The sequence below is a fragment of the Cervus canadensis genome, chromosome X, assembly GCF_019320065.1.
Source record: "Cervus canadensis isolate Bull #8, Minnesota chromosome X, ASM1932006v1, whole genome shotgun sequence".
Lineage (NCBI taxonomy): Eukaryota > Metazoa > Chordata > Mammalia > Artiodactyla > Cervidae > Cervus > Cervus canadensis.
Genome location: NC_057419.1, coordinates 110545877 through 110573635, shown reverse-complemented (window position 1 = coordinate 110573635; position 27759 = coordinate 110545877). Strand labels below are relative to the sequence as shown.

Sequence of the window (27759 nt, the reverse complement as noted above, 5' to 3'; positions counted from 1 at the left end):
CCCAAGCTCCGTGGTAATTTGGGATGATCTGCTGCAGAGAGATCTGACATCCATGTGAGGGCATTCAGTTGTTGTTCAGTCACTCAGTCATGTCCAACTCTTTGTGACCCCATGGACTGAAACGCACCAGGCTTTCTCCTGTCCTTCACCATCTCCCAGAGTTTGCTCAAATTCATGTCCATTGAGTTGGTGATGCCATCAGAGGGTGATGGCATTGAGTTGGTGATAGCATTCAGAGGGTGGTCTTTTCCCCACCATCAAACAGACACAGTGTTGAAGCATCTCAATGAAACCTGGGCTTAGTTTGTAGCACTTCTCTGCCCCTCCCAGATCCTTCTGCCCTGTCCTCCTGGGGTGAAAATTCTTTCACTTTCACTCTAGCAGTTGGCCCTATCTGATCCCTTCATTTCTCCTGACTTGTCACCACAGTAAAATGGTCCCTTCTGTCCTCTGCCCCTCCTATGAGAGAGAACTCTATACATTTAATACAACATGGGTCACAGGGGTTACCCTGTAGAGTCAAGTACTCCAGCCCTTGAAATAAAGTAATATTCCAAAACAAAAGCCTACATGGCCACGCCCCTGAAGAGGGCCAGGTTGTCTTCTGGAGGGTGGGACTGAGCGTGAGTCTCTGACAGGAAAGTGGAAAAGTGACTGAGCATCTCATCCTTTTGGCCCTATCACCTCCCTGGGGTCTGTTTCACACCAGTTCCCAAATGCCTCAAGACACCAGCTTCCGGATTCCAGGTTTGCTCGTCCTCCAGCAGCTCTGAGCAATGCTTCTGGGCAAGATGCCACACGGTTCCACTGTCTTTGCGGAAGGGTAAGCTTAGGGTGAGTGGGGCCATGGGGGACAGACACACTTAGGGCTTTTTCCTGACAGGTTTGGACTAGCTGAGTATAGAGCCATTGTCATCAGAAACCACCAAATTAGATGCTTCAGTGACTAGACTGCTTCTCACTGGACCAAATGTGTTTTTCATTTGTGAAAACACTTCACAGCAGAAAGCCGGTTCAGAAGGAGGCAGCCTGGCAAAAGCTACACTTCCAGCCAGAATACTTGAGATAAAGAAAGGCCCACTGGGCCAAGATCTGAGAGGTGGAATTCCCTTTAATTTTTAAGTTCACATCTCAGGAATTTTGTTTGAGACACAAATGATAGAGCTCTGAAAGGATTCATTTCTGATGCAAACCCTACAGTGTTTTTCCATGTCATAACTTAAGGTTGCTTTCTAGCAGGATCATAGGTAAGTTGGTGGATTTCTGTAACATAAGAGTTGGGTAAAATATAGTAAGAATCTATTGTACAGCACAGGGAACTCCAATCAGTACTCTGTAATGGCTTATATGGGAAAAGAATCTTTAAAAAGAGTGGATATAGGTATATGTATAACTGATTCACTTTGCTGCACGCGTGAAACTAACACAACATTGTAAATCAACTATGCTAGATGCTAAGTCACTTCAGTCGTGTTTGACTCTTTGCAACCCCATGGACTGTAGCCCACAAGGTTCCTCTGTCCATGGGATTCCCCTGGCAAGAATACTGGAGTGGATTGCCATTTCCTCCTCCAGGGGATCTTCCCGACCCAGAGATCAAAGCTACATCTCCTGCATTGGCAGACGGATTCTTTACCACTGAACCACCATGGAAGTCTCCAATAAATTATTAAAAAAAAAAAAAAAGAAAGAGCTCGGTAAATAACCTCCAAGGGTTTCCCATGTGGTGCTAGTGGTAAAGAATCTTCCTGCCAATGCAGGAGACATGAGACACAGGTTTGACCCCTAGGTTGGGAAGATCCCCTGGAGGAGGGCATGGCAATTCACTCCAGTATTCTCACTTGGAGAAACCCATGGACAGAGGAGCCTGGTGGGCTACAGTCCATAGGGTCGCAAAGAATCAGACAGGACTGAAGTACCTTAACACAGCACAGCACAAAATAGCCTCCAAAGATGGTGACTGTGGCATGGCCATTGTGAAGTGGACACCATGAGTACTCTCCTTGATTCTACAGGGCTTATAACCGCTTCAGTGGTGGAAGCGATGCTGTATTCATTTTAGGCCAGCTCCTGCCTGGCCCTCTTAGGACATTTGCACTCAGAAAAGCCAGCCACCCAGCATGATGTCAGCTTACCCTCAGACTACCACGGTGGAAAGGTGACATCTAGGCTTTTCAGCTTTCAGTGCTAGCTGAGCTCCCAGACAACAGCTAGTGTTGGCTGCCCATCGAGCAACCAGGCCATCTTGGATGTCCAGCCCAGTCAAACCACCAAATAACTGCAGCTCCTGGTGACATCTGACGACAACCTTGTGAAAGACCCCTAAGTGCTGAACTATTCAGTGGCACCCTTCTCAGACTCCTGACCCATTATTTTATGAACAAAGTTAAATGGATCTTTTTAGCTGCTACATTTGAGGGTACTAAGCTGTGCAGAAATAGTAACTGGAATATTAGCGACAGTTTCTCCTAATGTTAAATCCAGGCTGGACCTGTGACTTGTTTTTACCAACAGAACGTGGCCAAAGTGATGCTGTGTCAGTTCCTGGCCAAACTTTAGGAGACTTGGCAGCTCTACTTTCTTTCTGGGGGAAGCCAACCACCACATAAGAAGGCAGATGCTTTGACACCCATGTGGCGAGGAAGCCCAAACAGCCTATGCAGAGAGACCCCGTGAAGAAGAACCGAGGAATCCAGCTGATGGTGGGGACAGGGCTCCAGACACATGACCCCAGTCAAGTCATCCAGCCAGCACTCAGCCATTCAGCTGCGAGGCTCCAGAATTCATGGAGCAGAAAAGAGCTATCTTTGCAGCACCTGGTCCAAATTTCTGACCTACAGAACTGTGAGTAGAATTGAGAGTAGGGAAAAGTTACAAGACAGAGAGATGTCAATGATTTATCCAAAAACAGCTTAACACTAAGACCTTTCCAATCTATACCGAGTATGCATGATCTTCTGCCTCCATTGAACTTGAACATTTAGAACATTGTACTGCGATGTTGGAATGCCTGTCAGGAATGAACATCTTAAAATGTTCTGTCACTTTCTTCTCCAGTGAAGGAGGAAACAATGAGGGAGAAGTTGTTCACAGATTTCACTCTTGCTCTCATATGAGGAACATCACTGGGCAGCATCAGGTCCCCAGCCCGAATCCCTATCAGTCCACAGCCTTCAGAATCTCCCAAGTCAAGAGGAATGGGTCATCAAAGGTGGCCTTTTTCCCACAGCATGCTCCTGTCATTTTCTCCATCCGAATCAGAGGACCTAGCCATCATCTCTCCCAGTAAATAACACACAAGGGACTTTGACCAAGGTCAGCTTCCAGAAGACTGTCAAATCTTGCTCTTCCCTCCATTCTACTGGTTACATGGCAATATTAACAGAAAACATGTCAGGCAGAAAAAAAGATATTTTTTACAAAATTCTTGGATATGGTAGTAAGTTGTTAGCACAAAACTACTACTTATTCCCATTTGCCCATATCTTGAATCCTCAAGTAAACTGTAAAGTCCTAGATGACAGGGACTGGGTTAAACTCTCCTAACTGCCCCCATGGCCACTCCATGGTTTACATGGTACTTGGCACATCCAAGGTACAGTAAATAGCTTCATCATTGTATCACCAGTGATTTAATTGACTGGGTTTCCAGCTCTGTACTAAATATTTATCCAGATTTTATGCTCGCAGCAATCCTCTGAATTAGTGACTATGATTGTCTCCATTTTCAAGAGGAGAAAACAAGTTTGGAGAGGTGAAACAACTGACCCAAGATTGCAGTAAAAAGGTATGCCCAGAATTGAGACTCAAGTAGGACTTTCTGTCTCCAAAGGCCCAACTCTTTCTACTCTGTGACACTCCATATTTTATAAATGTTACAAAATCATTGGTGGCTCTAAAAGGTCTCTTTATTCAAAAATAAAGCCAAGGGACTTCCCTGGTGGTCCAGTGGCTAAGACTTCTCATTCCCCATTCAGATGGTTTGGGTTCAATACCCGCTCAGGCAACTAGACCCCACGTCCCCAACTAAGCGTTCACATGCCACAACTAAAGATCCCTCGTGCTGCAGCTAAGACCTAGTACAGCCAAATACATAAATAAATAAAAATAAATGTTGGAATTTTTAAATAAATACAAGCATTAGAGCAAGAATAGAGATCTCAGGGCAGATTGGGCTTTCATGCATTTCCTGTCAATACCTGATCGCCCACGTGGTTGACAGGGAAGTGTGTCCACGGGAGGGATTCCCCTTCCGGGAAGGGCTTCCTAGCCAGCTGTGAGGGGGTGGGTCAGGGGGCAGCCTCAGAGGTCACTTCCTTCAGGGTCTCCCTCTGCTGCACAGCCCTGACCCTCACTGGAAGTCCTGTCCTTCCGGGGGTGGCCTACATCTGAGTGGCGAGGCCTGGCCGTCTGGGCTCAACGCAGGTTCTCTGGCAGATGGCCTCTCATGCCACAGCTCCCCACCTGGTGGCTGAGGCTTTGAGGCACCTGTATCGAGATCAACTTCTCCCTCTGCCTGACCCCACCTCCTCCCTCTTCCTTTAACACTTGTTGAACCCTAGTGAGCATTTTCTGGCACAAACCCTATCTGCCTTCAGAGATCACAGCCTGTGACTCCTCTCTCCTTTTCTCTCCAACGCTGTCTGATTGCCCAGGCTTTTGGTGAAGAGAGATCCTGAGAATCTTTCTCTTCTTCTGGTGGTTTAAGTGACCGTCACTGTGTGGCTAGTGCCTTTTGCCTCCAGCTTCCATTCTCTTGGAAAGTTTCTTACAACCCTCTTTAGAGCGCCAGAGTTTGGGGCTTGGGTTTATACATACCCACAGAGTCCTGATACCCTGCTGGTACTGTCTAGAACAGTTACATTTTAGGGATAGAGGGATAATTTGCAGATGGTTCAGAAATACCAAGCTGAGTTTCTAATGATGAGACAGTTGTACCTGCACTCTCCTTCCGTGAAACTGTACCCAGTTGGTGTGATTTTTTACCTGCCACAGGATGGACTTGCACCTGGCACATAGCTGGGGTGTGCTGGTACCTATTACCCTGTGGGTATAACTACCTGCCAGTCTGCGGCTATATTCTCTAAGGGATGCACTGGACTCAGTTTCCCAGTCCTGCAATTCTTTTTTTTTTAAATGAATGTGTACATTCAATGTCTTTGGGCTTTCTAGGTGGCACTAGTGGTAAAGAGCCCACCAAGGCAGGAGACTTAGAAGATGTGGGTTCTATCCCTGGGTCAGGAAGATCCCTTGGAGGAGGCATGGCAACCCACTCCAGTAGTCTTGCCTGGACAATCTCAGTGACAGAAGAGCCTGGCAGGCTATGGTCCATAGGGTCGCAAACTTAGCATGCACGCACGTACATATCTTTATATGTAGGAGATTTTATTTGTTTTTATTACTTATTTATTTATCATTGGCCACACCATGTGGCATGTGGGATCTTAGCTCCCTGACCAGACCAAGGATCAATCCCACATTCCCTGAACTGGAAACTTGCTGTCTTAACCATTGGACCACCAGGGAAGTCCTACCCCTGAAATACTTTATTCTCTTCCATTCCACTTCTGCCAATGCAGCCTCCAGTGTTATTTTCCTTCCCATGTTCTCACCCGCCTCTCCTACTCCCAGGGTCTAGCCTGACTGCTCCCTATTACTTTCTTCTCCATATTCATTCCACTCTATTACATAAAGCCTACCTTCTGTGTACCTTACCCAGACTGAAAAGTCAAGATTTACTGTGTCTGCTTCTGGAGAGAGCCTCTCAGATCAATGACAGGAGATCTGCCTCCCTGCCACTCAGCCAGCAAAAGAGGAGCCCTTTTGTGGTCCCTACTTACTACGGAAGGAAAGAAGTAACAGCATCATTTATCTTCTCTGTAGGCAAGCACTAGAAGCATTGTCAAGGCAGCAAGACTAATGACCAAAAAGAGGAGCGGTAATTAATAAATGGTGCTTTACATAAGTTGTTATTTCATACTTGTAACTGTCTTAAAAGTTAGAGATTGTCACCCTTCATTTAGAAATAATGAAAAGGGCTGAGAAAGAGTAATTTACCTGCCCAGGTAGTAGATAGCAGTAGAGGGATTTGAACACAGGTCTTTCTGTTGCAAAAGCCTAGGCACTTTGCACTGACAGATGCTGACATAGTTGAAAGGCTCACATACCAGTCTTGCCCTGGTTAGCATGGGCCACAGGATTCTGGAAGAATTCACGACCAGTAAGTGCATGATGCTGTGGCTTTGGTGTTAGTGGAGAGGACGTCTCTGAGAGACAGATCAAAGCATGCAGTCAAGAGGGCTACGGCACCGGGGCCAAAGGCAGAGGAGTCTCTGGAGAGGCCAGTTCTCCACAGCCACAGTCCTACCCTGCTCCTCTTTGCTCTTCCTGCTGGAATACTGAGCTCAATTGTCTGTTGTCAGCTCAGCGACCACTGTCACTCCTGACCAAGGCCAGGAACTAGGTTACCCAGAAGCCCCTTCACTGTGTGGTTCCAGGTTAGAGTTTGCCCCTGAGAGAAACAGACTTAGAAGGTGGGAATGAAGCAAAAGTCACTGTTCTTGGGACGCTGTGACATTCAGTGTGACTTCACACGTCTCTCTCTCTGAGCTTCCACTTCCAGGTCACCTTTTGCAGTGAGACCTGGTAACTTCTCAGAATTCCAGTGAGTTCTGGCTTCCTCACCCCCTCCAATGCTTCGTGAAAGTGAAAATCGCTCGCTCAGTCGTGTCTGACTCTTTGCAACCCCCTGGACTATACAGTCCATGGAATTCTCCAGGCCAGAATACTGGAGTAGGTAGCCTTTCCCTTCTCCAGGGGATCTTCCCAACCCAGGGATCAAGCCTAGGTCTCCCACATTGCAGGCAGATTCTTTACCCGCTGAGCCACCATAGAAGCCCAAGAAAACTGGAGTGGGTAGCCAGCGGATCTTCCTGACCCAGGAATCCAACCAGGGTCTCCTGTATTGCAGGCGAGCTGCAGTTATTAGAGACATTTGATCCTCTGGCATGAACCTTCTGGACCTTCACTCTCCTAGCTACTCCCACTTTTTATAAATATGTGTATATAAATAGATAGATAGATCCCTTCTTACTGTGACATTTCAGTTCTATTTTCACAATTGCCCCCAAACTGATATAGGTTCCACTCCGAGCCTCATAGCCAGCCCTTTGTTATTAAAGAGCAACTCTCTGGGACTCAGTCTAACTAAGGTCCAATCATACAAACATCTTTCTTCTTTTTCTTTAGAAACCACAGAAGATCCTGAGAATATAGTGACCTAAGCATGAGTTGTTTCCATCCTTAACTCCAGGCTGCCTGGCTCTCCTTAACCAAAAAGCTACCAAATATGAGTGAAGCCCTAGGCATTGTGGGAATCTCAGCAAACTTCTCTGATTGCTGAGCAAAGCTGGATGCAGCCCCAGGAAAGCCCAGTGCAAGGAGACAAGGAAACAGTATCAGACCTATATTCCTGGTCTCCTAGGCCTTCTAGGACTTCCCTAGTAGCTCAGCTGGTAAGGAATCCTACTGCAATGCAGGAGACCGAGGTTTGATTCCTAGGTCGGGAAGATCCACTGGAGAAGGGATAGGCTACCCATTTCAGTATTCTTGGGCTTCCCTGGTGGCTCAGCTGGTAAAGAATCTGCCTGCAATGCAGGAGACCTGGGTTCAATCCCTGGGTTGGGAAGATCCCCTGGAGAAGGGAACAGCTACCCACTCCAGTATTCTGGCCTGGAGAATTCTATGGACTGTATAGTCCATGAGTTTGCAAAGAATCAGACACGACTGAGCGACTTTCACTTTCACACCTAGGCCTCCTAGAGAACAAAAAGGAATGAAGTAAGAAGCAGAGGGGGACTCTGCAAGGAGACCTGGGAAGAGAGCAGCTTTCTTCAGGTACTTAGTTTCTCATCACTTAAGGACCTCCTAGCCTCTGTGGGACTCTCAGAGACCCCTTCCACCCTGAGCTGACTGCTATGGGTGAACAACTAAATCCTTTATAACCATGCCCATTTACCCAGCACCCAGTGGCAGGTTGATGAAGCAATGCATGTCTAAAGAAATAAACTGATTGGGGGATAGACAGATGCCAACTTGAACAACCACAACAGCTATAACAACAAAAGAACTCATACAGAGATTCAAGTGTAACCAAAAAGAGACTTTCTGGAACTACAAAATGCAATTCCCCAACTACAGTTCAGGGATGAATTGAAGGAGAGGATGATCACTGCTGAGACCAAATTGTCACCTGGAAGAGAAAGTGAAAGTGAAAGAAGAATCACGGAGCACGAAGTCGAAAATACCAAGACACAGAATCATGAAGGAAAATATGAGAGTTGTAGATCTTGACGAATAGTCTTCTAGAAGAAGAGGGAAGACACAGAGGAAAGGCAGTAATATTTTTAAAAGATAATAGAAAGATTTTTCTGAGCATAACAGCTATAAAATTTACATAATATAAAAGATGCAAAGAATAACTGTTTTGGAAATTAAGAAATACACTCCTAGAACACCACTGGATAAAAAGTGAAATTACAAACTATCTAGAAAGCAATTTAAAAGAACACTTTATTCTAAAATCTACTTGGCACAGTAAATACCTTATTCAGAAAAATAATTATCTTCTTCAATCTCAGTATTAACGAACAAAGATGCAAACATAAAGGAATTTAGTATTCATCTCAAGATATGTGGGGAAGAACCAGAAATTAAACAAACAAACAAAAACTAGGAAAAGTCTTTTTAGCAGCCAAAAAAAAAAGTGGAATTAATGAGATAACCAAAACTTGTTCTTTGAAAAGACATGCAAAACAGGTAACCTTTTTGCAAGCCTCATTAAGGAAAAAGGGAGAATAAATATTGACAACACTGGAATTGGAAAAGTATACATAAAAGATTTAAATAATTATAAATGACACTACATTAAACTCTATAGCAGCAAATTTGAAAATTTAGGAAAAAAGCATGATTCTTCAGAAGCCAAAATTAACCCAACAAGAAGTGTTGAATAGGTCAATTATCAAAAAGGAGATGGAAAAAGTGAACAAATATCTACCACTGAAAAAGTCATCATAACAGAGTGGTTCATTTGTTTCAATTCAACTTAAAAAAAAAAAGTAATGTTAATATGATTGGAATTACTCCAGGCCATAAAATAGAAGGAAAGCTCTTTAATTCTTTTTCCCTTAGCTTTATTGAGATATAATTGACAAATAACACTATGTAAGTTCTCTGTGTGTGTATATGTGTGTAAGAGAATGAGAGATCACATAGTATTTGTCTTTCTCTATTGTTGTTCGTTGTTGTTCAGTTACTAAGTTGTGTCTTACTCTTTGCGACCCCGTGGACTGCAGCACACCAGTCCTACACTATCTCCCGGAGTTTGCTCAAACTCATGTCCATTCAATCAGTGATGCCATCCAACCATCTCATCCTCTGTCATTCCCTTCTCCTCTTGCCTTCAATCTTCCCCAGCATCAGAGTCTTTTCCAATGAGTTAGCTCTTCCCATCAGGTGGCCAAAGTATTGGAGCTTCAACTTCCTCATCAGTCCTTCCAATGAATAGTCAGGGTTGATTTCCTTTAGGATTGACTGGTTTGATCTCTTTGCTCAAGGGACTCTCAAGAATCTTCCAAGCACCACAATTCAAAACTATCAGTTCTTCAGCACTCAGCCTTCTTTAAGGTTCAACTCTCATACATGTACATGACTACTGGAAAAACCATAGCTTTAACTATACAGACTTTTGTTGGTAAAGTGATGTCTCTGCTTTTTAATACTCTAAGTTTGTCATAGCTTTTCTTCCAAGGAGCAATCATCTTTTAATTTCGTGGCCACAGTCACCATCCACAGTGATTTTGGAGCCCAAGAAAATAAACTCTGCCACTGTTTCCACTTTATCCCCATATATTTGCCATGAAGTGATGGGACTGAATGCCATATCTTTCTCTACCTGACTTATTTCACTTAGCATAATGCCATCAAGGTTCTTCCATCTTGTCACAAATGGCAGGATTTCCTTCTTTTTATGGCCAAATTATATTCCATTGTGTGTGTGTGTATATATATACCACATCTTCTTTATCCCTTCATCCATTAGTGAACACGTGAGTTATTTCCATGTCCTGCTTATTGTGAATAATGCTGGAATGAACATGGGAATGCAGATATCACTTCAAGATAGTAATTTCATCTCCTTCAGATATATACCCAGAAGTCAAATTGCTAGATCATATGGCAGTTTCTTTTTAATTTTTTTGAGGAACTTCTGTACTGTTTTCTATGGCTGTACCAATTTATATTCCTATAACAATGCACCAGAGTTCCCTTTTCTCTATATCCTTACCAGCATTAGTTATCTATAGTTTTTTTGATGGTAGTCAATCACACAGATGTGAAGTGACATATCATTTTGGTTTTGATTTGGATTTCTCTGATGATTAGTGACTTCGAGCACCTCCTCTTATACCTGTTGCCCACTTGTATGTCTTCTGTGAAAAAAATGTCCATTCAGGTGTTTTGCTTATTTTTTTTTTTAATCTGGGATTTATTTTATTTATTTTTTCTTTTTTTTTCCAGTGGGTTTTGTCATACATTGATATGAATCAGCCATGGATTTACATGTATTCCCAATCCCGATCCCCCCTCCCACCTCCCTCTCCACCCGATTCCTCTGTTTTGCTTATTTTTTAATTGGATTGTTTGGGTGTTTTCACTATTGAGTTGTATGAGTTCTTTATAGATTTTGTATATTAATCCCTTATCAGATATATGATTTGGAAATACTTCCTCCCATTGCAGAGGTTGTCTTTTCATTTTGCTGATTATTTCTTTTTCTATGCAGAAGCTTTTTGGTTTAATATGATTCCACTGGTTAATTTTTGCATTTGTTGCCTATGCTTTTGGTGTCATACCCCAAAAATCATTACCATAACCAAGGTCTAGGAGATTTCTTGAATTTTACAGTTTCAAGTCTTACAATTAAGTCTGTAAACCATTGTGAGTTAACATTTGTGAGTGGTGTAAGATAGAGGTCCAATTTCATTCTTTTGCATATGGGTATCTAGTTTTCTTAATACTGTTTATTGAAGAGACTATCCATTCTCCACTGAATATTCTAGTGTCCTTGGTGGCCTCTCAAGTCTGTTTCCTTGATCATGCCAATGCCATACTGTTTTGAGCATTATAGTTTTGTAATATAGTTTGAAATCAACAAGAGTGAGGCCTCCAGCTCTCTTCCAGCTCAAGATTTCTCTGCCTATTCATGGTCTTTTGTGGTGCAATATGAATTTCAGGATTTTTTTTTTTTTAATTTCTGTTATAAGTGTCATTGAAATTTTGATAGAGGGTGCAATGAATGGCTTTGTGTAGTAAGGACATTTTAGTAATATTAACTCCTCTGATTCATGAATGTAGAATATCATTCTATTTATTTTTATCTTTTTGAGTTTTTTCATCAATGTCTTTTAGCTTTGTAAATAGATTTTTGGTTAAATTTATTACTAAGTATTTTATTATTTTTGATGCATGGCAGTGGAAACCAGATTGGAGGTGTACATGTGCATAAATGCTGGGCCTAGCTGCAGGTGAGCTTAGTGGTGCAGGTCAGTGATAGGAGAAAGGGCCAGATCCAGGCCCACAACCAGCTGCATGGGCCCTGGCTATCAGCATACACTTCCATGGCTGTAGGATGTCAACATGTATGCACACATGGCAGTGAAGGCTGGTGATGGGTGTCAGGCCAGCAGTGTGCAAGGTCTAGCCCTGAGAACACACACAGTGGCATGGGTCAGCTGTGGGGGCGGGGGGTTCTAGGTTTGTGCCTTGTACTCCTGCAGCCACTGGTTTCTTCAGTGGAGAAAGCTGCTGGGGTCATCTACAGAGTGGGTTAATGGGAATCCCCTTAATTCTTTTCTAGGAAGCCAATGTAATTAAATACCCAAATCTACAAAAGAGGCTACTAAAAAGAAATCCATAAACACTTTTAAAATGTAGATGCTGACATTTTGAATACAACACTTACAAATATAATCCAACAATCTTTCAGTAAAGTAAAGTAAAGCTATGGAGGGCCATAATTCTTCGCCCCTCCTTGTGTCCAAGATTTTCTTCATGTGATTTTGGAGTTTCTGCCATCAACATGGTATATGTTTCCCCGCCCCTTAACTTTGTTGTTGTTCAGTCACTCAGTCATGTCCGACCCTTCGCGACCCCATGGACTGGAGCCCACCAGGCTCCTCTGTTCATGGTATTTTGCAGGCAAGAATGCTGGAGTGAGTTGCCATTTCCTTCTCCAGGGGATCTTCCTGACCCAGGGATCAATCCTGCGTTTCCTGCATTAGCAAGTGGATTCTTTACCACCGAGTCACCAGGGAAACCAAATGGCTTTGAGGGAATAAAATGAGGTCGAAGGGTACCAGTCCCCAGCCTACACGTCAAGAGGCCTTATGCACTTCTGCCTCCCTGCTTGTGCTTCTGCAGTCACTTTGAAACAGCCTGGGCTGCCTGCTTGCCCCAGGAGGAGGATGAGAGTCACCCAGGGCAAAGCTGCTCCAGCCACCACTCCCTGAAGCAAAGCAGCCACATCAGACCAACAGACCTGCAAGCGACAAGCAGAGCCACTTGGCTGAGCCCAGACTAGACTAACCAGACCCCAACTAACCTGAAGAAACCATGAACAGGAAGAAATGATTGTTGTTTTTGAAGCCACTGAGATTTGGGCTGGTTTGTTTCATAGAAATTACTGATATACAGTATTACATTTGGAAATGCAAAGGAGGTTCAGTATCAGCAAATCTATCAACATAATTTACTACATTAGTAAATTTAAAAAGAGAACTGGTTGACTAATGGTATCAAGAAAAGCTTCAAAGTCAACTGATAAAATTCAGCTGCACTCCTAATACATTTCTAAATGAAACAGGATTAGAAGGAAGTTTCTTAAAATAATACAGATTGTTTACCAAAAATGGATGCCAAATATCATCTCAAATGGCAAAACACTGACCTCTTCAAATAAAAGTCAGAAGTAGACAAGAATGCTTCTTATCCTCATTACTATTCAACATTGCCTTGGGGATTCTAGCTTATAAAAAAGACCAAAAAAAGAGAGGAAGAACTAACAAATATCAGAAAAGACATCTATTTCTTTGTCTGCTAGTGGTATATTTGTACAGCTACCCAAACAAAACACTCTAATAAAATCTGTGAGACTTATTTAGAGAATTTGGTATGGTAAAGAATACAAGGTTACTATACAAAACAGATAGCATTTCTCTATTCAAGCAATCAACACCAAGATATGAAAATGGGAAAATTATATTTGTAATAATGAAAAAACCTATATAACAAGAAAAACATCAGGCCAGTAGGAAGAAAATTACAATAGCTGACTGAAGGACATAAAACAAAATCTGGAAAAAGGGAATGAATTAAAGAATTATAAGATTTTATATCATAAAATATCAATTTTCACAAAACCAATGTTCTTTTTAAAATTCCAATTTAGATTCCCAGCATGATTTTTCAAGGAAAAGAGAGGGAATTTATTTTTGCAGATGGTCCCCCATTTATGATGCTTCGACTTATGAGTTATTGGTCACACAATGGTGCAAAAGTAATATATATTCACTGGAAATCATAATTCAAATTTTGAATTTTGATCTTTTCCTGGGCTAGAACTATGTGATCCCATACTCTCTAGTGATGCTGGGCACCAGCCCCCACTGCAGCTCCCAGTCAGTCAGATTATCACAAGTGTGAATAATCCATATGCTTACAGCCATTCTGTACCCATACAACTGTTCTGTTGTTCACTTTCCCTACAGTATTCAATGAATTACATGAGATATCAAACTTGTGTGCATGCTCAGTCCCTCAGTCGACTCTTTGCGGCCCCCTGGTCTGTAGCCCACCAGATTCCTCTATTTCCCAGGCAAGGATACTGGAGTGGGTTGCCATTTCCTGCTCCGGGGGATCTTCCAGACCCAGGGATCAAATCCCCGTCTCCTATAGCTCCTGCATTGGCAGGCAGATTATTTACCATTGAGCCACCTGGGAAGCCCTGTGATATTCCACAATTTATTATAAAATAGGTTTTGTGTTAGAGGATTTTGTTCAACTATAAGCTAATGTAAGTATTCTGAACATGTTTAAGGTAGACTGGGTTATGATACTCTGTAGGGTTAGGTGTATTCAATGCATTTTCAACAGGGTATTTTCAACTTACAATGGATTTATCCAGATATAACCCCATCATGCAGCTCCTCGCCCATGGACAATCAAGAGGGGAGGGTCGCCTCTCTCTTTTTGTTGAATCAACCTTCCAGGTTCCTTCTTTTTTTTTGAAAGTTGCTCAGTCGTGTCTGACTCTTTTTGACCCCATGGACTATACAGTCCATGGAATTCTCCAGGCCAGAATATTGGAGTGGGTAGCCTTTTCCTTCTCCAGGGGATCTTCCTAACCCAGGGATTGAGCTCAGGTCTCCTGCATTGCAGGCAGATTCTTTACTAGCTGAGCCACAAGGGAATTTTGCCCACAAAGGTCGATCAAGTCAAAGCTATGGTTTTTCCAGTAGTCATGTATGGGTGTGAGAGTGGGACCATAAAGAAAGCTGAGCACTGAAGAATTGATGCTTTTGAACTGTGGTTTTGGAGAAGACTCTTGAGAGTCCCTTGGACTGCCAGGAGATCAAACCAGTCAATCCTAAAGGAGATCAGTCCTGAATATTCACTGGAAGGACTGATGCTGAAGCTGAAGCTACAATACTTTGGCCACCTGGTGCAAAGAACTGACTCATTGGAAAAGGCCCTGATGCTGGGAAAGATTGAAGGCAGGAAGTGAAGGGTCAACAGAGGATGAGGATGAGGTGGTTAAATGACATCACCGAATCGATGGACATGAATTTGAGCAAGCTCCCGTAGTTGGTGATGGACAGGGAAGCCTGGCATGCTACAGTCCATGGGGTCACAAAGAGTCTGACAGGACTGAGCAACTGAACTGAACTGAACCCCATCATAGAGTTTCCCAGGTGGCGCTAGTGGTAAATAACCTGCCTGCAAATGCAGGTAGATGTAAGAAATATAAGTTCAATCCTTGGGTCTGGAAGATCCCCTGGTAGGAAATGGCAACCCATTCCAGTACTCTTGCCTGGAGAATCTCATGGACAGAAGAGCCTGGCAGGTTGCAGTCCATAGGCTTGCACAGACGGACATGACTGAAACAACTTAGCAACCCCATCATAAGTTGAGGAAGATGTGTATACATAACCTTAATATTTATATGGAAAAATAAAAACCTTAGAATAGCCATGAAAAATAAGAATAATGAGAGAAAAATATTTTAACCAGATATCAGATATACCCTAATGTCACCATAATGAAGTCAAAACTTCATGTGGCATGGGAATAATAGGCAATTAGAACAGAGGAATCAAGTAGAGAATAAAGAATTAAGTCCCATACATAGGCATTTAATACATGGCAAAAGTATTATTTCATTTTAGTGGAAAAAAAGATGGATTGTTAACAATAGAGATGGAACTAGCTATTAATTTGGAAGAATAAATCATTAGATTTTGGGACTTCCCTGGTGGTCCAGTGGCTATGACTCCACGCTCCCAATGCAGGGGACCTGGGTTCAATCCCTGGTTGGGGAACTAGAACCCACATGCCACAACTAAAAAAAAAAAAAAAAAAAGGTCCCACATGCTGCAACTAAGACCTGGCACAGCCAAATCAATAAAACTAAATATTTGAAAATAAAAACTGGACTTCTATTTTATACCAAAAATCAATAGTTTCCAGGTAAGGACATATTTAAATATAAAAACAGTAAAAGTCTTGCAGGAAAATCTAGGAAAATATATGTGCAACCTAGGAGAAGGAAAACTCTCTTAACCAATCCTTAAAACTCAGAAGTTATAAAAGAAATTTAACTATATATATATTTTCAAAATTTTGGCACAAGGTCCAATAAGTAAAATCAATAAAACAAGAAACTGGACACAAAGCTGCACACAGGTAATAGATGAGGGGCTTATAGCAATAACATAGGAGGAGCTTTTAGAAGCTGACAAGGAGAAACAACCCATTCAAAAAACAAGCAAAAGATATGAAGAGCCACTAAGAAGCAAATCCAAATGGCCAACAATTTTTTCAAAAGATACTCAGACTCATGAGTAGCCATAGAAACTCAAGTTAAAATAACAATGAGATGATCTTTTTCACACAACTGTTAAAACTTAAAAACTGCAGAAAGATCAACCATTGATGGGATTGCCCGAAATGGTGTATACCCATACCTTACTGATGGAATTGTGTACTTGTTACATGCTTTTTAGAAAGCAACATGGTGACCTTTAATGAAATTTAAAACAGTATATATGCACTTTTTAACCTAGCTATACCATTCCTGGGAATCTGTCTCAGAGTAAGAAAAACAAAAGTGCAGGTTAAGGGTCTGGTTTGAGATCAAATCAGTCCATCCTAAATGAAATCAATGCTGAATGTTCATTGGAAGGACTGATGCTAAAGCTGAAGCTTCCATACTTTGGCCACCTGATGTGAAGAGCCAACTCATTAGAAAAACCCTGATGCTGGGAAAGATTGAAAGCAGGAGGAGAAGGGGACGACAGAGGATGAGATGTTTGGATGGCATCACTGACTCAATGGACATGAGTTTGAGTAAGCTCTGGGAGATGGTGAAGGACAGGGAAACCTGGTGTGCTGCAGTACATGGGGTCGCAAAGAGTCAGACACGACTGAGTGACTGAACAACAAAGCAAAAGGGTATGTATAGGAAGGTTGCAATGTGCTTTCTTGTGACCAAAAAAAAAAAAAAATGGAAGCAAAGTGAATGTCCACCAAAAGTCGAATGAATAGAGAAATTGTTCTCCATCACAAAATTCTGTGCAACCATCAAAAAGAATGAAGTCCAGCAACTGCAGCTGACTTGTAGGTTTTGTTGAATGAGAATAATATTAATAATGCTAATAATAAGCACTCATATATATCTTTTTTAAAGTGCTTTATGTATTTTAACTCCATCAATACTCATAATAACCCTAAGAGGTAAGTACTATTATTATCCTCATTTTCCAGATGAGGAAACTGAAGACCAGAGAACCTAAAGTCACACAGCTAGTAAATGGCAAGAAGAATAAGATGCAGGAATGTTTAAGTAACATGACATAACTTTTGTAAAATAATCTATAAGAAAAATGTGTTTATGTATACATATGCATGTTTTATATAATTATATGAGAATAGAAATATAGAAGGATACTTACAAGGCTAGTAATGTGGGTTATGTAGTTTTACATAATTATACACTATTTTTACACAATTACATATTAATATGTGTTTAGGTAAACTCCAAATAATTAAAGAGCCACAGCATTTCAATAATGAATGATTCTAGAGGAACCACAGTTGCTACACCAGGTGAAGGACAGAGGAGAAGTGTACCCCCAGTGAAGTCCCTGCAGATCTCTGTCACCCAGTGTCTCCTGCCCCTCCTCTGCTCGTCCCTCCCTTATGGCAGAACTACTGTATTTAGAAATGCCAGGTGCTTTTCCATGCTACCTAAGCCAAGAGACTTCCTGGAATCCAGTCATCATTGTGCTCTGAGATTTTCCAACCCCAGAAGTCTTCTCAGATCCCCTTCTGGTGCATACATCTCAGATTTTGGGCATAGAGACAGAAAGGATCTGCCTCACACTCACATTTCTGAGGGAAAATAAAGCTTTATCCTTGGGACGATTTCTTGCCTTGCTTCATCTACTGCAGAGTGATTTAAACTTGACAATGTCCACTGACTCTGCACACTCAGACTCAAGGTGTTCACGTGGACAAACAGACACAGATCCTTTCTCCCAAGGAGCCTGGGTTCTCGAGGAAAGATATACCTTTATATTAGGCACTCAGTGAACGTCTGTTGAGTGAGAGAAATGATGATTTACGGGAATGATTCAAATAAAAGGTAAAGAGGGAAGTATTAAATTACAATCTATAAACAAAATGCTTTAGGATTTGGAGTGGAGAAGCATGAAAGCTTTGAGAAATGGTTTTATAAAGAGATGACATTTGAGCTAGAGGTAATGTCTCTGAAAGCGTGCCAGCATCAGACCCTCTGAGGCTCCTGAGCACTCCAGGCCTGCTGAATCAGAATCTCCAGAAGTGAATTTTAGGACTTGGTATTTTAAAGACACCCTCGGAGTCCTTCTTACGCACAGTGAAGCCTAGGCCATGGGCAGATTTGGGTGTGCAGAGATGTAAGGAAGGACGCAGCAGTCAAAAGCATTAGTTAAGTGCCCAGGCATGGAAGTAAAATGAAGAGTGGCCAATTCAATTTGACTGGGGGTGGATGTGAAGAGTAAAAACAAGGAATCAGATTGGAAAGGTGGGTTAGGGCTAGAACATGGAGGGCCTGGGGAATGCCAAATGAAGTATGAACTTTTTCCTGAAGGCAACAGAAAATCATTAAGAGATGTGGGACAAAGAAACAAAAGCAGGGCAACCTTGACTTTCATAGAGCCTCCAAAATCTGGCCATGCATCAGAACGATCAGAATGGCTTGTTAAAAAGTCCAGGTTCTGGGACTCTACTCCCAGACCTTTTGAATCTGAATTTCCAGGGATGCAGCCCAGAAACTATATTTTTAAACAATCTTTCCAGGTGATTCCTAGGCAGCCAACCTGGCATTGGTTCATGAAATAGAGTATGAGAAGCGTTGCTTTACTGACAAATGCATTCCTGAAAAGTTGTTCACGGTGATTTTCTTAGCGGAGTCATTTGTTCAAAGTACTAGAGAAGTGTGCTATTTAGAGGCAAGATCCAGCAAATCGCCTTCTCTATAGAGTGTTTCAATAAAACGAATACCCAGTTTGAATGCAAAACCCCTGATGACTTTCGATGAAATGTGACAACACATTTGGGTGGTAAGACCAGCATCTGGCATTAATGATGCCATAAGGTTACACAAATTCAACATGGGGAAAATACTTCAAAACATTCTAGTTTTATCTGGCTTTGAAGCAACATGAATAAACCTTAAAGTATTATTGGAAAGGAGAAAGTACTAGTAAGATGTCATGTCAATAGAACCGTGGCTTCAAAATGGAAATATCCACCATGGATTCATGTTGAGGTCACAGGAAAAGCCGAGGCAACAATCTAGGTACAGACTAGGTGGTCACTCAACCTAATTCATGCCCCTCTACGGATCAGATGAGATGACTTCCAAGATGTTTCCTCTAGGTTTAAGGGGGTTTTTTGGCCGTGCCATGTGACTTGTGGAATCCTAGTTCCCTGACCAAGGATTGAACCTGGGCCCTTGGCAGTAAGAGCACAGAGTCCTAACCTCTGGACAGCCAGGGAATTCCCTAGGTTTAAGATTTCAAATGTATGATATTTAGACACTCATCTACCCCAAAGATGGGTAAAAGGAAAAAAAAGTAGGGATATAATGTTCAAGTGTCCGTCCATAATCCACTCTTCTACAAAATGTACACAGATGATGATTCTGAGTCAAAAGATTTGTCTCCGCCAGCCATGTAATATTTTAAGACTGTAGTTTTCATTTAAAGTAAGCATATCTGTTACTAAAATGTCTCTTCGTTTTCATGAAAACACCTTGGTTTTGCAAGCTGGAATGTTGGCATAGTACTTTGCATAGCAAATGCTCAAAAGTTAACCTTAAGCAAAAAACTGTTAGTGCTTAACCTTCGAACCGCCAAGGCAACTTCTTTTTCTCTCAGAGGTCTCCTAACCTCACCCTCAGAATTTTTCAGCTCCCCTCAATTCCAACTCCTTCCCCAAGGCCTGTAGCTATAAACAAGCTGGAAATCAGAGATGTGTCCTGACTGGGGTTTTGCAGGGAGGAAAGGGAATCCAAGCAAGTCTTTTGTGCACCTGGGGTGGATTCCCTCTGTCACAGGGCCTGCCTGAGCCACAGGAATCCCTGCTCTAGGCAGCTCTGCGTCACTATCTGTCACTGTACCAGCAGAAAAGACAAACACGCATAACCAGTGCCCTGGGCCAAGTTCAAATTCTCAGCATTAGTAACAGGACAGAAAGCCCAAGGCAACTTTAGAAAAAAGGCAACTCTAAGTTGAGAAGTCAAGAAAGGGTTAAATCTAACATTTGAGCTGCTTTCCTGCCAGCTAATATTTTTGGGCAAGAGGGGACAAAGAAAGGAAAGAATTGCCAAACATTACCATGGTTGGGAGCATGGACTCAGACTTTTATTCCTAAGGTACGTCCTGCCCTGACATTTGCCTCCCTGGCCCAGGCGGAGGAAAACTGGGCTGACGTTACCCAAGAGGATCACAATTCCAGTAGCATTTCCCCCAAAGACTTTGATTTCACCTACCTTATAAGTGGAGATGTGATGGGTTCAGTGGTGAGGAAGAAGCTGGATCCCACCATGGACCAAACTCTTAAAGGGACCTGTTGTTATGAGTGCCAACGGTCACGCGCTCCCACGGGGGAGGAAGCTTCTTGATCATATCATCACCATGCAGGTCTGAGATTTCCAAGAGTCTGCATCTGAACCAAAGCACCCCCAGCTCCCTAAGCCCCTCGTGGGTTCAAGGGCTCCGGGCAGAACAGGCAAATCATCCAAAGTGATGGCAGGGGTCAGAGGACCCCATGTGGTGCATAGCAGACTGTTGTGAGGAGTGGTAAGTCACAGGGTCTATACTGCAGCTATTTTTAGTGAAACCAAATTCCTTCCCCAAGTTCTCTTGCTTCCAACTTGTTCTAAGTGTAGGAGACCAGCTGTGGTCAGATCATCTTACTGGACCAAGGCTCTGTCAAGGCGAAGGAAACAAACCTGGGAGGTGGAGCCAAGAGCTGGCGACTGTGGGAGCTCTGGCTCCTTCTTGCCGTCTCAGGCATCTCCGGAGGGAGTGGGCATTCCCCTTCAACCTGGCAGAAACCTGAGAGGTAGATGACATCAGAGGGAAAAATTGAGAAGTTGGCAGCCCTTCCTCTCTCCCCCGATTCCTACAAACACTCTCTCTCACATACGCACACATATAAACATGCACATACACACATACTCGCATTCTCAAATGCATGGCAGGTCTTGCAGGCCAAACCCGAATCTTGGTCTGGACTTGTTAGAAGGGTCTAGAAAAGAATGCCATCATCCAGGAGCCAGGCCAGGGGTGAAAGTATGAGGGCTGGTGTCTAGTCACTTTGCAGCTGTCATTCATTGTTCTCAGAGGGAGTTCTAACGGGGAAGATTTATTTTGGATCCAAACCTTAGCCGAGGTGTTAATTCAGAAGAAGACAGATCCTGAGTGTGCTAACTGCATTTCCCAGATCCATCTAGGTGAGCGTTTTACGAACTGTGGGCCATGGCCCATTATACAGTAGTAAAAGCTATTTACCAGGTTGTGATAAGTATTTAAGAATGAAAAGAAATAAAATAAACAGAGTAGAATAGGAATTTAGACTAGAATATCACAGAACACATTCCACATAGTAAAGGGGAATATTGTTCTGTGAAACTTGCTTCTTCTATGGATATGTGTACTCAGTCACTCCATAAAATGTATTTCTTACTGCTGGTCATCATAAAATTTGTTTGAAGAACAGTGAGCTACATGATTTGGTAGAAAAGAGCATCAAGAAAAGCCCTTGGGCAACCCCCAATTTCATAAATATTACTATTAATACTACTATAACCACTATTTTGTTGGGGAGTCATTATGTGTCAGGCACCATTCCACTTTATGTTCATCATCTTATCTACCCTACCACAACCTTCTGAGGTAAATTTATCCGATTCTCCAGAAACAGCAGCAAAGCTCAGTATCAAGCTCAAACAGCAAGTTAATGGAAGAGTCAGGGTATAAACCTTGGTCTACCTATCTCCGAAATTTGTGTTTTTAACCACTTTAGACCACTCCCTTCACTTGGTCAATACATGGTTAAATTCACTGTGTGTGTGCTAATTCGCTTCAGTTGTGTCCGACTCTTTGCGACCCTATGGACTGTAGCCCTCCAGGGTCTTCTCTCCATGGGATTCTCCAGGCAAGAATACTGGAGTGGGTTGCCATTCCCTTCTTCAGGGGATCATCCCTACCCAGGGATCAAACCCGGGTCTCATGTCTCCTGCATTGGCAAGCAGGTTCTTTACCACTAGCACCACCATATGTGTTTAACACATATGAAAAGCTTAGATGTGCTGGTGGCTTAAATAAAATAAGATGAAAATATTTAGAAAAATAATTTCACATTCCCAAAAGCTTCTGGTAAACTCTTATTAGAAAAGAGGGCTTCATTTTGAATTATAATTCATTGCCTATTAGACTCAGAACCCCTCACCTCACACCCAGCTTCCAGACATCTGAAAAATCAGCTGGAACAATATGACTTCCAGGCACTAGATTTTCACAGTCTTACCCCTCTAGTTGCTTCCACTCTATTCCAAACAGAAATCTTGTAGCAGGCCGCATTTGGTGTTCATCTTTTTATAGTTTGAGCTAAATCAGTTCAACCACTTCTGAGTTGATGAGGAAAAAAAAAAAACAAAACATACTTCTTCCACTTCCAAAATAAGCTCCTCTTTTGGGCACACAGAAAGCTCAGAAAAGGCTGAAACTTAAAACTTCCCACTTCACATATGGGTACTTTTAGGCCCTCATTACTTTTAAATTTACTTTTAAACTTCCTAGTGATTTGCTCATTTTGCAGGCTCCGATGTTCTGTTGTCATTTTTGTAATTCCCACAGCCCACACCCTTCGCACAGATTCCTTGTGTTATAGACCAGAGGTATTGGCCTCCACAAGTGCCAGTAAAAGGGGTGGGGCTGAATAGGGGCGGAAGTACCAAATATAGCCTAGGGCAGGTTAAGTGAAAAATGCCCCAAAGGGCAAGCCTTCCTTTTGTTTCCTGGCTATTTGCAGGGGCCCAAACAATACCACCTGGCTGCTGGCTTCAGAAGGGAATTCTCTCCCAAGCAGGGGAGCCTGAAATTGACCTCACTGGCTAGTCACTTCTCTGTAGTAGTTTTTGGCCACTCATCAGAGCTTCCTCTGATCTTTTTGTTTGAAATGAAAACTAATTGACTAATAAACACGTGTACAATTTCCAGGCAAGAAGCTCTCCATTGTCACCAGTGACCTGATCAGACCCTGGGGCCACAGGCACTGGCAGGCGTCCAGCCCAAACCTCAGCTTGGCACTGTGGGGGCCTGGCCCCTTCCTGGCGGGACTTCACTCTCAGGGGCCGACATGTGCCCCCACCTGTAGCGACATCCTTCCGACACTCTTCAAAACAGGAACAGTTGTCTCAGTGCTGTCATTCTCCTGGCTATTCTATTTTTGCCGGTATGGAATAGGATATTGCAGGCCTGCCCCAGCCAGAGCAGGGCTGTCTTGTCGTAAGGAAGCCCTGGGGCTCCCCACCCCAGGACGTGCCCCAGCCCTGCCTTCTCTAGTGGCCACACTCACCGAAGCAGGGCAGGAAGGACAAAGTCAAGGGGTTCCACTTCTCAACCTTACCTCTCTGCCTGGAGCTTCTATGAACAAAGGACATTTAATAATAGAATTCCTCGTCTGGTATTTATAGCGCCAATTGCTCAAAGCTGTTTTAGGCTTTATTTTTAAAATCCCAGCCTTTGTCACAACCTCCCCAGGAAATGGAGCAGAAGGCAGGTATTAGCAGCTCCACTTCACAGACCAGGAGACTGAGGGATTGATCAAGAGGGTACTATTCCAAGGATGGACAATTAGCAAAGGCAGACAAGAAGTGGAAGCCCACCCAAGCCAGGTACCAGGCTGAGGAATTCGGTCCTTCACTCCTTCATCCATTCATTCTCCCGACATCGATTAAGTTTTGATACTTTTCTAGCTACTACACTAGACATCAGGGAAACAGAGAGGAGCAAGTTTCTGGTCTCTTGTTTCTTCAACAAATAAATTTCCAGGAAACAAGGAAGGAAGGGGGAACTTGTGATGAAAAGAGATTCGCGAGGCACATAAACCAAATCCTTGTTTGGATCCCGAATCAAACATACCAACCAGAGGGACACATTTATGAAATGCCAGGGGGTCTTTTGATATGGACTCAATGTTTGATAGTTCAGTTCAGTTCAGTCGCTCAGTCGTGTCTGACTCTTTGCGACCCCATGAATCGCAGCACACCAGGTCTCCCTGTCCATCACCAACTCCTGGAGTTTACTCAAACTCATGTCCATCGAGTTGGTGATGCCATCCGGCCATCTTATCCTCTGTTGTCCCCTCCTCCTCCTGCCCCCAACCCTCCTAGCATCAGGGTCTTTTCCAAGGAGTCAACTCTTCGCATGAGGTGGCCAAAGTATTGGAGTTTCAGCTTCAGCATCAGTCCTTCCAAGGAACACCCAGGACTGATCTCCTTTAGGATGGACTGGTTGGATCTCCTTGCAGTCCAAGGGACTCTCAAGAGTCTTCTCCAACACCACAGTTCAAAAGCATCAATTCTTCAGTGCTCAGTTTGATAGTTAAGAAATTGTTAATATTTTTAATGAGATAGAATTACTTTAATAAAATTACCTTACCATTTAAAGACACACTTTGAAGCATTTACAAGTGGAATGATATAATATCTGAGATTGGCTTCAAATGATACGTGGTTGATAGAAAGTGAGCAAGGATACAGGTGAAACAAGAATGCCCTTAAGTTGATGATTGCTGGAGCTGGGTAGTGAGTACGAGGTAGTTCACTGGAATTTTCAGTTTTGTGTATGCTTGAAAATTTCTGTAACAGAGTCAGAATCACCTGGAAACCACAACTTATAGCCATTTATGATATGCCCAACTCAGAGTTAAAGCATCTGCCTGCAATGCAGGAGACCCGGGTTTGATCCCTGGGTTGGGAAGATCCCCTGGAGAAGGAAATGGCAACCCACTCCAGTATTCTTGCCTGTAGAATCCCACGGAGAGAGGAGCCTGGTAGGCTACAGTCCACGGGGTCACAAAGAGTTGGACATGACCTAGCGACTTCACTTTCACTTTCAACCTCTTCTGAGCTACATCAGCTGCTATCAAGAAACACGAGATCAACCCGAGATGAAATAAGAGAGGAGGAGGGGAAGCAGATTTAGACACAAGGCTTCATGGGCCATGGTAAGGAGTGGGGACTTTTCCCTGAAAGCAGTGGGAAGCCAGTAAAGTGCTCCAAACAAGCAGCTGATATACTTTTATTTGCATTTTTAAAATATCCTCCTGGCAACATGGTGGGAAATGTAATGGTGGAGATAGGAGTAGAAGCAGTGGGCCCACTGGCCAACTATTAGAGAGGACCATGAGAGACAATGGTGGCCTCTTCTGGAATAGGGTTAGGATGGGAGAGAAGTGAACAGATTTTATAAGAATTTAGGAAAAAGGATTTCCTTGGTGGTCCAGTGAGTGATTAAGAATCCGCCTGCCAATGCAAGAGACACAAGTTCAATCCCTGATCTGGGAAGATACCACATGCCATGAAGCAACTAAACCCATGGACCACAACTACTAAGCCTGTGCTCTAAAACCTGGGAGCTGCAACTACTGAAGCCCGTGCATCCAAAAGCCCATGCTCTGCAACAAGAGAAGCCACCACAATGAGAAGCCCGCACACTACAACTCAAGAATAGCCCCTTCTCACCACAATTAGAGAAAAGCCTGCTCAGCAACGAAGATCCAGAGCAGCCTAAAATAAATAAATTTTAAAAAAGAATTTAGGAAACATGATCAACAGAGTGAGGTGCTGATGTGGAAGTGGGGGTGAAGAAGTAGGAGGAGTCAGGGATGACTCCTAAGTTTTTGTCCTGAGCAGCTAGATGCTAGGAGCGGGGATGAGGGCAGGGTGAGCATCCTTAGGAGAAAAGGAAGATCAAGAGATTAGTTTTGGATCTGGTGTCCAATGCTTTCTTGGCAGTTCAACGAGAGTGGAGTGGCTTCACTAGGCAGAGGGCTGAGTTGTGCTAACATCCTCAGTCCACGAGCTAATTGAGCTACCTGGGGTGTCCTGGTGTCCCACTCATTACTGCTCCTGGGACCTTTTCCAAGATGACCATGCTGGGTCTGTGTTCTCTGTGATCTCTGCTTTCTAGGAGCTTCTTTCCAGGTACCTTGCAGGGATGGGTCCAGTGGCTTGGTAGGATGGACCAGGCAGAGTAAAAGACAAGGATATTCCAGATCAGCCTGGAAATGCTAAGACAGACCACAGGACCACTGCCACCCCCACCTCCCATGTGGACAGACTCCTGAAGTGCCTGCCCCGCCATAAGCCCATCTGTTCTTCACAACAACACTGTGACAAAAGCAGGAAATGAAATCTTTGACAGATGTGGACAATGTGTGTGCTCTGATGACAGGGACCGTGATGTCTTTGTCCACCTCTCCCTCTTTCCCACCCTCAGTACCCCAGCACTGAGCACATAGCTTGGCAAAGAGAAGGGACACAGTAAGCATGTGGTGAAAGATACAAAATGCTATCATTCATTTTAATTAAACACAGGAAACAGCAGCACCTTCCCTGAGCTGTCCAGATACTAACTAAAGTTCCTATCTAAGCCTGTCTGGACGTTCTATCCAGAAACACACAACTTACCCTACAAAACAGGTAACTGTGTGTGTGGGGGGGACTGGTTTTATTTATTGTCATTTGTTTTATACATGTGTGTGTGTGTGTGTGCGTGCACGCACATGTGTGTGCTTAGTTGCTCAGTCGTGTCTGACTCTGAGACCCCAGGCTCCTCAGTCCATGGAATTCTCCAGACAAGAATACTGGATTGGTTAGCCATTTCCATCTCCAGGAGATCTTCCTGACCCAGGGATTGAACCCATGTCTCCTGCATCGTCTGCATTGCAGGTGGATTCTTTACCCACTGAGCCGTTGGGGAAGCCTATATATATATATATGAAATTTCAAAAAGCCAAATGTAGTAAACACTTGGGCCTAGCCTTCCAGAAGCCATATGATCCACAGTTAAAAAGAATTTAATCAAGGAAATTGCTTCAGTAGGCACAAAGATTGTCATCTGGGAAAAATGAGATTTGCAAGGAAAGCAGCAAGCCTTCATCCCAGGAGCCTGGAGTCATAAACATCTTATAGAGGATCGCAATAGAACAGGCAGGGCTGGAGACGGGGAGGCCAGGTTAGAAAGATATGGTAAAGGAGGAAAACAGGTCCCTGTGAGGGGGTCCAGAGAAGCAGAGACCCAGATCCAAGGAGCAGGCCCACTCTGGAGCTGTTCAGGTCCCTCAGGCTGGGGTCTGCATGAAGACAGGGCAACCTTACCAAGGAGCCAACGAATTTCTGGTTTGAAAGGTAAGGGGGAAAGACAGAGGGGGCTTCCCTGAATGTATTAGAAAGGACTTTGAAAAGTGAAAGTGAAGTAGCTCAGTCGTGTCTGATTCTTTGTGACCCCATGGACTGTAGCCTACCAGGCTCCTCGAAAGTAATAGAAACCCAACTTAAACAGGCTTCTCCCATCAGGTGGGTCCCTCTCTGATAACCTTAGAGACACACAAGTCTAATAGAAACAGACCTACCTCTTTTCCAATAATACCAACCAAATTCCAGATTGAGTCTCATTGAACTGGATTAGCATTGTGCCCAAGAGCTTGGAATTCAACAGTAGGCCAGGCCCAGGTCACATGAGTAGGCATGTGAAGTATAGATAGGGGTCAATCCCACCCAAACCAATTGGACTGAGAATAGAGGCCTAATGTTTCTCAATGAAAAATTAGTGTCATCAGAAGATGGAGAGGGACTTCCCTGGT

General features: G+C 43.3%; 1 protein-coding gene across 1 annotated transcript in view; it reads right to left on the bottom strand.

Moving 5' to 3' along the window:
• FGF13 (fibroblast growth factor 13) overlaps positions 1 to 20688 on the bottom strand; it is a 532825-nt gene extending 512137 nt beyond the window's left edge. The window contains exon 1 of the mRNA XM_043459602.1: positions 20375 to 20688. The gene's annotated coding sequence lies outside the window, so the exon portion shown is untranslated. The remainder of the gene's footprint in view (positions 1 to 20374) is intronic.
• Between the last annotated feature and the right edge of the window lie 7071 nt (positions 20689 to 27759).